This window comes from Nymphalis io, chromosome 12 (genome assembly GCF_905147045.1).
Source record: "Nymphalis io chromosome 12, ilAglIoxx1.1, whole genome shotgun sequence".
Classification (NCBI taxonomy): domain Eukaryota; kingdom Metazoa; phylum Arthropoda; class Insecta; order Lepidoptera; family Nymphalidae; genus Nymphalis; species Nymphalis io.
The window spans coordinates 11,838,817-11,851,955 of NC_065899.1; positions in this window are offsets into that span (position 1 = coordinate 11,838,817).

Here is a 13,139-nt window from a genome sequence, read left to right on the forward strand (position 1 = left end):
ACCAACCATGCAATCAAAGATACCCAGACTAGCCTGAGCAAAGCCACAACGAGTCAAAGATTATAAAATAAATAAAAAAGGTTAGATATTTTTCTAACTTTGTAAACTTATAATGTAGATGAGTTTTAAGTTCACAAAAGCCGAACAGACCGCATATGCAAATAAGCTTAATAAAAGTTTTTCTTCCACAGATATGCATGTTGAGTGTTGTTATAACTTGACGATGTTCTTTATGTATTTGCGACTCATATTTTCTTCTTCAGAAGTTTGAGTCAATTTGAGACAAAGTTTGTCCTTTAAAGGGATGTTGGCATGGCATTTGTGTTGATCGTTACTCACATAACTTTATTGGGTTCGTGAAATCATTATTTATGTTAACGTGAGAGATGTTTTTAATGAATATTCATTTTGTTTTGTAAAGTTACAAACCCATATCAAATATGAACAAAATGTTTATTGTCAAATCGTTTTTTTTTTTCAAAAAAATTAAACAAAAAAATTGTGTTTTCAAAATATTTTTTATTGAACGCATTTTAAGTACTGCTATTATAATATATATTTTTATAAGCCTATAATGTGTTTTTAAATAAATTAAACAAAATGTGACTTATTTATAAAATGTAAGAGCCGAGATGGCCCAGTGGTAAGAACGTGTGAATCTTAACCGATGAACGTGGGTTCAAACCCGGGCTAGCACCACTGAATATTCATGTGCTTAATCTGTAATTATAATTCATCTCGTGCTTTACGGTGAAGGAAAACATCGTGAGGAAACCTGCATGTGTCTAATTTCACTGAAATTCTGCCACATGTGTATTCCACCAACCCGCATTGGAGCAGCGTGGTGGAATAAGCTCCAAAACCTTCTCATCGAAAAGAGGAGAGGAGGTCTTTAGCCCAGCAGTGGGACATTCACAGGCTGTTACGGATTTATAAAATGTAGATATGTATTTATATTCTTTACATTTTGAGATCTACAAGTCTTTCGTATAAGGATTTATGTTGATTCTAGTGAGGGCTATGCTTGACTGACAATATTTTGTCCAACTACATCTTATAATATTACATGAATCAACTTTTGTTTATATATCAATTTTTTTCTTGTATATTCTTGCACAAATGTTGTGTCAAGATGAGGTTTAGCTTTTTATGATTATTCATATACGTGTGTGTCAATTAATCACAAAGAAGGCATGTTCACTTGACCAGATACTGTGATATGTATTATATACTAGCTATCTCTCTAGGCTTCGCATGGGAAAAGTAAGGGTTTATATTGTTTTATAACAATTGTACGTAATACAAAAAAAGGCTGTTAGTTTAGGCGGTTCACGCTAGTAAAACTCATCTTCGACATAAGTTTCTCCGATATATTTACCAATCATCATCATATTCCAGCCTATATTTCTCTAATGATTTTATTTAAATATTTAAAACAATATATTAAATGAAAGTTTTCATTGATAACTATATTGAGGTAGTGTTCAAAATAATGTCAGGCAGCATAGCATTACCTTTGTATGATCAAAATTAACGTTGGCCGCTACTTTGGTGTCTATGAAAATTAGCTAGTTGGTAGCTTAATGTTGCACAATTTCACCTTACTCTTACAGATTTCCTGAGGATGTTTCGTTACCAAGCACGAGCTGAATAATCAACACAAAATAAGTTCATGAAAATTCATTGTTGATGTCCAGGTTTTTTAAATTCGCTTCACTTAAGATTATATATATAAGACTATTGTCTGACGTGTTCTATTCCCTGGGCTATTTTTCATCTTATTTATTTTAAATAAAGATACCATGCCTAATCGATTAAACATCAATCTCTATTTACGGAGTCTTTTCGTAGCAGTCATTTAGATTGATCGTTAAATATTTCTATTTTTAAAAATAAAAAATAGTAATAAGGCGTATAGCAAACAGAATCGTCGTTATTGTGCGTCCATTTTGATTTTTATGTAATTTTCCGCTTTTTTAAATCTAAATTAACGATTGGACTTAAAAGTTAAGAAAAATAACTTTGAGACTTACCTCGTTTAAAATGAAAAGGACTAGAACTGGAGTTAACAGGGCGAAGAAACTAAGTATAATTACATTGTAACCCACTCCTTTATGAGATTTCCTTTGTAAATTTATTACTTTGCCTGCCGACAATATCGTTTTCTTTTAAACAAATGGTTTTTAGAAAAGAAAATTTGTGGTGCGAAATGAAATTTACAAAGCTACGTTTGCGAGAAATACAAATAATTTTGAATATTTAAAATAATTTTAATGTTTATCAGAGATAGACATTAAAAGAATATAATGAGATATATTTTTATGAGCCCAAGCAAATAAGTTTAACCGTCACCACAAATAATTTTAAAATTATAAATTTTATAATTACAATAATTATATATTTTATAATTACAAATGAACAATGTAAATACAATGAGCATGCCCGGACTTAGAGATCAATGAGCCCCTTGGCACTTGACATTTGAGGCCCTCCCATTGCGAAGCAGTTAGAGTAAAAATATGTTACGTTTGGTTGTGTCTGGGACCCTCGCGTGAGGGGCCCCTAGGCTGTTGCCTAGTTCATCGAGTCTTCTTCCTTATGTTAGACAATAACAAACAAGTTTATATATAAGCCTGTCAATATTATATGGCTAGGAAAAGGCTTTATTTCCTTAAAAAAAGGTTTTGGAGCGTATTTCTCCACACTGTTCTGATTGCGATCAATGAGGATTGGAAGAATTTGTGGCAGAATTGCACCCAACGAGAAATATAAATAAAATGTAAAGCTACCTCGGGTTAAGCAGCAGGTCATTTTCACAATTCAATTTGAATATACTAATTAGTAAATATTCAAAAGTCTTATTAAAACAATACTAAATGTATAAATATTGTATGAAGGATTTGTAACATAATGTTATATAATTGGCATTATTCAGTTGAATAGGAATCGAAGTACAAAGTGATTACGATCATCAATAAGCCTTAACGCGATATATGTAATGGGAATTGTATACAGAGTATTTAAAAGCTCAAATTAAAAACACCGTCCGTGTTTACTATTATTTGTTTTGCTTTCAAACACAGCTATCTCGTTTATCCGAATGTTTGTAAGTTGACTGATGTCTGGTTAGGTAACCCACTTATCACATGTTCCGGTTTGTAGGGTGAGTGAGCCAATGAAACTACAGGCACAAGGGATGTTTTGTCCTTAGTGTCCAAGATTGGCATTAACGATGTAACTGATGGTTAAGATTTTTTACAGTTCCCACGCCGGTGGTGTCTACCATCAATTGCCAGTCCACCTAACTATTTTAAATGACATATATATTTGACTACCGTAATCAATTAAAATATTGTGAAATTGCAATATAATTTTATTATCTAAACTATGGCAAAATTACAATTCAATTAAGTTGTGTGGTTGCATTAGCACAATAATTATTTAGTGACAAAATCATCACGCGCGAATAGAGCGTTTATTCTAATTTAATTAACGAAAATCGCCATAATATAATAATTGAATAATATTATAAAGGTCATTTAAACTAATATTCGTATCATTATGACACAGTAATGTGATGTTTGCGTATTATTGTTGTTTGATAAAATCAATAATTGTTTTAAAAGCAATATTTAAGGCTTATGCCGATTCAAGGTAAAAAACTTTTATTTATAATGCCAAGCAACAAATGCATGAGTACAACAATTTCGATGAGTAATAAAAGGCGGGACATTACATCGAAATCCGAGTTGTTTCTTATAAAGACATTATTCTGGGTTCGGAAAGAAAAACGTTGACTGCCTCGTAAGTCTAGTAATTAGATATAAGACCACAGATCCCGAGGTCCTGGATTCTAGCTCCAGTTCGGGTCAATAAAAAGTTATTCGATTTTTCTGTGGAAGATTCTCCGTAGCAGCTCGGAGTCTGGAATATGGATGTTTGTGCATTCCCGTGTGCGGATGGCACGTAAAGCACGTGGCGCCCGAACTGTTTTCGGTCTTGTCGGGTTGCTGTCCCGTCGGATCATGAATCAATTAAGCGCATGAAAATTCATTAATGCTTGACTGGGTTTGAAGATAAAGATAAAATATAGAATAAAAATAGTAGCCGTTGAAATACATTATCAAGAAACACGTTTTATGCCGTTAAATATATAGAATGTTTTAATTTAATGCCTTTAGTGCTTCGTGGTTTTGCTAACGAGTAAAATTGACGTTTTATCATGATTCTACACAAAGTGGCGTCGATAGATTATTAAGCTGCCAATAAAGTTTTAAAAAACCAGCCAGTATTCTTCGCCAGTATTCGTGGAGTTTATTGTTTTTGTTTGCACGATAAAATAGCTTCAGGAATTAATAACGTATCTCCCAAATGTATACTTTGTTATTGGTTTTAAAAATATTCGCTTAATAACTTCGTCTTTACCCTTATACCCGTTGTTTAAGGGGTGATAATTTAGGCAATGTCCTCTCCTTTTGAATCCAAATCTCCTTTCAAATCAACAATGATAGAAAGAGAGGAAACACTGATTGTGTTTAACATAATAATAATAATATCCTGGGACATTTTTCACACACGGCCATCTGATCCCAAATTAAGCTTGTACAAAGCTTGTGCTATGGAAACCAGACAACTGATATACTACATATACGAACCATTAATGAAACCATTATGTATTTTTAAAATCTACTTTATGTCACAGGTCATGATAACGTATGGCGTTAAGGTATAAAAGTGATAGACAAACAAATAAATTCATTTTTTTTATAGTATAGGTAGGTGGACGATATGGGCCAAGTGATGGCAAGTGGTCACCAACGTCCATAGACATTGGTATTGTAAGAAATGTTAAGCATCGCTTACATCGCCAATGCGCCACCAACGATAGGAACTAAGATGTTATGTCCCTTGTGCCTGTTATTACACTGGCTCACTCACCGTTCAAAGCGGAACACAATAATGCCAAGTACTGCTGTTTTGCGGTAGAATATCTGATAAGTGATGGTGGTACCTACCCAGACGAGTTTGCACAAAGTCCTATCGCAGTAAAAAAATAAATAAAAATAAAAGAAAAATATGGTACCGCGTAAAGGTTTAGTTATTAAATGCATATAATATCAGGGAAGGCTTAAGTGTATAATATTGTAGGAAGTGTTCGGAGAAAGCTGTTCTTTAATTGAACTAACAGCAAATAAATAAATATATATATATATATCAATAGTTGGTTGTATTATCACACTTTGGAACGCATTCTAAACAAATCGGGTATTTTAAAACGCCGTTGATAAATAAGCTCCATAGTTTACTTTTACAAGAACTTGTAATGCGTCCGCTTAAACTTCAAGTAGTGAAGAACATAAATACTGAAAAGGCACACTTGATTCCTAGGTACAAATGCGCTTTAAAGCACTTTATTTGCTTATTCTCTCATTCTATTATTCGTTTTGCTTACCAAACTAACCATCATGTTGTAAATTTGTTTGTGTGTTAAGTTATGCAAATTATTCGAGTGGCTAATTTTCATTTCACTATTCATGCGTACTTCGTTTTTTCTTTGTGTTAGATTATTGTTTTAGCTGCTATTATATATATACTGATAGCCGGCAGCCATTTTGCACACATACATATAATTATCATGTCAGTGTGTTAATGTCAAAATTTAATTTGTAAATATTCGAATCGTTAGGTAAATAATAAAAAAGTTATAATGATGCATATTTAATATATTTAATAAGACTATGAATTTCAGATAATTGCAATTTTACTTAAAGGCATATAGGATGAATTAAAATATTTATATATTCAGTAATGTGTAATGCATTAATCAATTAAATGATTATTGCTCATTGAAAATATCATTAACTCGACTATAATTATATATATGTAATCTTAACTAACTTAACTTAACTTGAAGTACAAGGCATCGTAAAGATCTGCACCCGTACATAGTTGACGTATTTAAGACACGTACGAATCGATTTGCTTCCTCGTTTCTGATACGCACCGCTAAGGTCTGGAATACCCTCCTGACCTCCGTTTTTTTTTTTTTTTTTTTATAGAATAGGAAGGCGGACGAGCATATGGGCCACCTGATGGTAAGTGGTCACCAACGCTCTTAGACATTGGCATTGTAAGAAATGTCAACCATCGCTTACATATCCAATGCGCCACCTACCTTGGGAACTAAGATTTTATGTCCCTTGTGCCTGTAATTACACTGGCTCACTCACCCTTCAAACCGGAACACAACAATATCAAGTATTGCTGTTTTGCGGTAGAATATCTGATGAGTGGGTGGTACCTACCCAGACGAGCTTGCACAAAGCCCTACCACCAGTGAATATATATATATATATATATAATATAAAAAAATTATAGATATGTGTATATTTATTTATATGTATATGAATGAATATGTAGGTATAGTATTGTATATATATGTTTTGTTTAAGTTAATTATTTAAAAAATAAAAGTCAAGTTGATCTGTACACCTACTTACCGCTTTATTTATTTCATGTCCTTCACCCAAAGGTTGTCTGGCAGAGATCGCTCTTTTAGCGATAAGACCGCCTTTTGTACATTAATAATTTTCGTTTTTTTTATGTTTGTGTTTAAAACTATTTTGGTGTACATTAAAGCATATTCTATTCTACTATATTAACGAAAAATTTATTACATTAATGATAAAAAAATATACAGTATAATACTTTTAAATATGATTGGTTAAAACGAATAAAATCATTTCTTTATACATTTTAATTATAATATAACTTTCATATACATAAATAATACGTAATCATCGGCTAACCATTATTCATCTATTCGACATCGAAAAATTCGTATTATTATTTCTCTCAAATAAGTTTCTAAGTAACAAAATTGCTCTGTAGTTCGTTTGTTTTGTTTATAGCTACAAACTTCGTAATCACTCGAGTTTTCATTACGGTATTTAGTTATATCGTTTCATCATAAACTAGTAACAATCACTTTGTTGAGTGTTATAACTAAGCCGTTATCGGTTTCGTTGTTGGTATAATTATGATCTGAAGTCCAGTATTATAATATTAATATTAAGTTAATTAAATGTTTGTAATATAATATTTGTTAGCGGATTTCATCTTAGTTTCAGTTATTCGATGGGATGGCAATCCGACAGGACTGGAAAGAGCTTATAATATATAGCAACGAAGTTAACGCGCCACGAACACACAGGGGAGTGGAGAGCGACGGTGGAGAAGGGAAATGACGGCTCAATAGAGCGTCATGACGTTTGCCGTCACGGCATACCGCCAACGCACTCCGAAATATGTTTCACATGAAATGTTATGAGTTTCAATTTACATGACGATCGGTCAAATAATATCAAAGTATCTTAATCTCGAACGAGTTATATAGATAACAAAATCCATTTTTATTTATCATTTATCCAATGAATTTGGGATTTTAAAATGAAATACATTCATGTACGATTATCACTATAAGGGTATATAAGTCTTGTTTAATAATAATAATAATATCCTGGGACATTATTCACACACGGCCATCTGATCCCAAACTAAGCAGAGATTGTGCTATGTAAACCAGACAACTGATATATTACATATACTATTTTTCTTTTGTAAATACATAGATATATAGATAATTACACTCAGACTCAGGACAAACAGTTCATGCACACAAACGTATAACGTCTTGGGTTGGAATCGAACCCACAACCTTCGGCGTGAAAGGTAAGTATCTATCAACCACGCCAACCGGCCCGTCGATGTTTATCTATTAATACATGACCTATACGTATGAATTACGAGTATGCGATGTAGACCCTACTCATATACAGCCTTTTGGCGTATTAATCATATATATTAAGTTGAATCCATACATCTTACTACTTTTTACTGGTTTGACAGCCCTAACACTGAAATGATTTAGTTGATTTTTTTTTTATCAAAAGTGTTATGTTATATGTGGACAATAGGCCTGGCAGCATACATTTCGTAGCTGTCATGGACATCTTAAATTTTTCTTATTCATTTTTTTGGTAGCGGTTGCTATGGTAACGATTTTTGAACAGGGTAATATTAGAAGGGCAGTGTGAGCTATCGATATTATTTGAACACATAATTTACCTATTTGAATTGATTATTTCGTGTCTTGATAAAATGTCCTACATTCGTAATTATGTCATTAATTACTTGTATTAATTAATATTCACTCTGTCCTCAAAAATATAACTACACTTCTGCTTGATATTATACGTTTTGGTTGATGAAGTCACGGGCAAACAAAGTATATCAATAACATAATTGAGTAAGATACAAAATCTGAAATGTATAATATTAGTATCTGAGATTTTAAGTGAAATCACATTGTAAACGTAATTTTTTCTTAATTGTATATTTCGCTTCATAAGATATATCAGATATTTATATAAATATCTGTATATATTATTATTTTTTAATTTAATATTTTAAAATGTAGTTTTCACATTCAAAATCAATGATGTTATTATTATATTGAAAAACATGAGTTCCCCTTTTCTAAGGTTAACATGTCCTCATTGCCCCAGTTCGGCGCGAACGTTTAACTCGCATGGGCTTAATATATATATTGGGCATTAACATAAGGATGTGGCTCGTTTCAACCCGACGACGACGGTATAAGTGTACTATCTCTGGGTTCACAGCCTCCTATCAATGTCCTTGATGGTCTAGCGTCACTCAGGAGATCTGTAAGGGTGCTAAGGCATGTTCCTAAGGGAGTGAGGAACCTAGCGGCCGGTAGACTGTGCGACATTATAAGAAGGTGTATTGAGACCAATGGAACAACAGATTGGTGTACACTGCTCACATTTTCTTATACTGCGCTTAAATTACCACTTCTGTAGGGCTCGGGTAACCTTACGTCCAAAGTGAAGCCCAACATAATATCCTGTGGCGCACCCGAAGATGTCGATAAAGATGTGTCCTATAGAGCGTCTTCAGTCCAAAAGGCGATCGAGTCAAAGGTGTTTGAGGGTGACTTGAGGGGGCAGTGCGCTTGTTAATATCTGGTGATGCAATAGCACCGCCTGGTCCCGAAACTCTAGCTTCCTTGAGGTCCAAATATCCATCCCCATCGCGTCCATTAGCTTTTCCTCTGGCTCCGGATCGATCCATTCAAATCTTAAAAGTCAAAAAGGAAGACGTAGTCCAGGCTCTAGGCAGTTTTCATAATGGTTCAGCGGGCGGTTTGGATGGTATTCGTCCAGTTCATTTAAAAGAGCTGATCACGAATTCTGCAGGGGACAACGGGCAACGTTTGCTTGAATCTTTGGTTGATTTGTGTAACTTCCCTCTTAGTGGGCAATTAAATCCGGAAGTTTGTCCATATATGTACGGGGCGAGTCTGTGCGCGCTGTCAAAAAAAGATGGGGGCATTAGACCAATTGCAATGGGGAGCATCTTTCGTCGTTTAGTGGCTAAACTAGGGTGTCGTGCTATTAGAGAGGATATGGCCAAATACCTCCAGCCGGGAGAATTATGCCCCCTTTTTAAAAAATTATTTATTTGTGCCACTAGCGGTTGAGACGTCGGGATGTTGGGGGTCGGATGCCCCCAGTTTAATAAGGGAAATTGGCTGTCGCCTTAGAGAGAGGGGATTTGACAGTCGCTCCGGGTCACACTTGGCACAAAGGTTGTCCATTGCCATACAACGCGGAAATGCGGCCTGCATTATGGGCAGCTTTGCGTCGGGTGGGAATCGGGAGGGACTTTAAAATTTGACTAAAATAATAAAAATTAATAATCTAAATTTAAATCAAATCCTATGTAATGATCATGATTTCTGTAATATAAAAGAAAAGTAATATTGTAATCAGATACACAATTAGAATTATCATTGTAATATTGACAATATTTTGTAAATTACTGAATTATAATACCATATATGATGTAATATGTTATGTAATAAGTAAATATATACGAATTATTAATCTCAATACAATATCTATAATAATAAATCTCAAACAACAATAATCTAAATTTTTAATCTGGCAACAAGAACATTGACAGATACTCTTGATGGCGGGAAATGGATTTTGTTTTGATTGGCTTTGAGTTCTTCTTGCTCGGAGCATTGCGTGGTAAATAATTTGTGTGAAAATATTATGTGATTGCGAATAATCAAAGGAACCTTTCATTCATTTCATCAAAATCTCTTTTTATTTCTGAGTTGATATCAAGTTCTTACAATTTAATTCCAATATAATTGAACAAACATTGTTTAAAGAAATGTCTCCACAATGTCTTTTAAAAAAATTAAATATAGTGTAATGTACACACATCTAAAATAATATATTAATTGGTATTTTGTAATAATATTATATATAATCTGTGTATATATCTGTCATCTTGGGTGACACAATTTGCAGAGCGTGGGAAAACAAAATAGAGATTTTGGAATTGGTGGAAGTGAAAACGGCGTGTGTGCATAGCGAGCTGATATATAAAATATAGTATATTTTATTTTGTTTGTAATACAAACCTTACGCCATGAGTTATAGGGTTGAACAAAACACATAGTATATCGGCAAATAGAATAAAATTAATATAGTTTGTTTGTTATCTCTTCGTTCATAATTCAAGAGATATTGCTTTATGGAACTCGCATTTTATGAACTGTATGAAACCATAGTTTTTTAATTGAGCCGTTAATTTTATTTAATATTAATTTTATTTTAAACTATATTTTTTTAAAACTTAGCGTGTCTAGTTTTTATAGTTTGTTGAGTTGTTAGTCGAAATGAGTTCTACCGTACTCAAAAGCAAGCTGACGCCAAGATTACCTTCCGGCTTTGTAATTTTAATTTTAATTTACTTTTTACCGGGAAAATAAACACCAATAATTTTTTTAAATTCACAACGCCGTTACAAAACAAAATGTAATGAAATCAACTAAAACTAATTATAAATAAGCATTTTCTTTATAATTTACTTTAATATAATTAAATTAATTTAATGAATTATTCCTTCACATAATTTGAGTCATAAATAAATCTGGAGTAGTAAAATAGACTTCACATTCGATTTTCAAGAGCCAAGACAGCCCAGTGATTAGAAGACGTGAATCTTTATTGAAGATTCAACATGGATTCATGTCATGCTTAACAGTGAAAAAAATCTTCGTAAGGAAACCTGCATGTGTGGGATGAAATTCTGCCACATACATACCAAACGCAGTGTAGTAGGGTGGTGGAATAACCTTAAAGTTTTCTGAAGGAGGGGCAATAGTACATTTGAGTACTTCCGTTTAACCCATACCTCCGATCGATGTGAGTTTCGGTATATATATGGATTTTGATGCGCTGATAAAGAATATGATATTCAAAATACACGCATATTTTATTTTCCGTTGCAAAATTTATTTATACATTTACTGGCGGTTATTTATTACTACCGATAAACGTTTATGAATTAACTTTTTTGTTTTATACACATGTATAAAATATATCAACAGTGTAATATGTAAGTGTGCTATTATATAATATCATAATATTAGTTCTATGTGATCTTTAAAAAAGTGTTTACTGCACACAACTCGTTTTTTTTTTTACATCGACGTCGTATTCTTCTTACAAATTCTCATACTGGACAAATAATTTTAAATACAATGTAACTTATACATAAAACATAACAGAATTGTGCTTTCCTAGAAGTTTGTTTTACGAGTTCAGTAAGAAGGGAAATTTTAGAATCCGGAACCAAGATTCTCTCAGCCATAAACCAACTTTAATGAGATTGACTAATGCTTTGTGTTGTAATTATTATCGCTACATTGTAATAAATTGTTACTATCTATTTAGTTATTTAGGAAGCTAACAGTATTCAAGATAATTATATTTTATTTATTTATTCCCTTACATAGATAAATACCAGTTCATATATAAAGAGGAATCGCAACTCAGTTTTTATTTCTTAATACTCTATGGGACAACAGTTCTTTCCAGTTAGGTCATCATCAGTAAATAGCGGTGTGCGTCCAATTGTAGCATATTAGTAGTACTTGTGCTATGATAATCAACGTACGTGTTATTTGTACGCAGCTTGCAGAAATAGATTATCATGATTTTATGTGTCATCAGAAAATAAGCATAGTTGTAATCAATCTAGGTGATTAAACTGTAATTTTTTGTATTTTGCGTTCAGTAGAGCACATTATATTCAATAAAATCTTCTAACCGGTTGGCTACTCTACGTTGAAGTTGGTCACTGTGGCCGAAACCAGGAGTACTCTTCCTTATTAACAAATAAAAAAATGCAAACAATATATAAAAATATACAAAAGCACAGAGTTTCTCAATCGAGCAAATTTTTTGGGAACCTCCCGGAAATTATTCCCTGACTGATGAGCAGGTAAACATAGATAAACTAACCCATATATTGAGTAAAAGACAATGAACCCTATACATGAAGTATATCGTCTTTACTAATCTTAGCACGTATGAACAATCTTGAACAATAAATTTAGCTACTTCATTTGTTACATCGTGTTTTACCCTAATGATAAATGATGTCTGTGAGAGACACCCTCTCATAATGACATGCTCTATTGTGCCCTTAAGTGCTTTATCGCTTCGAACAATTAGTGATAATAAATATTTCACTTTATCAAGAAGAGTTATGACGAAGCTGACCTCCGAATACGGTATGGTTGATATGATAATATTAATTAGTACACTAAAACTAAAAAAAGCAATAGTGGAATACTTTGAAAAGTCTGTTTATTTCAGTTGTTTATAACAGCATCCGCTTTATTAATTAAATTCATTTATCTAGTTTTTTTTTATATATAAAAACATTAAACTAATTTATCTGAGGCCAATTTATAGTGGTTATATACGTTTCCGATTCTATACCTCACAAAAATAATCCTTACTTGAATCGTAACTATGAGCCAATTCTACTAATTTATAATGGTAACAATACGTTCTTGAGTATGTTTCGATGAAACTTCGACCGAACCGTGCCTGGATGCATGATGTTAGTTAAATATAAAAACGGTTAAACTGAAATGATAACGTTTTGATTCGACTCACAGTCGAATCAAAACGTTAAATATACATATACATAACGTATGATTATACATAACGACATAAGTGACA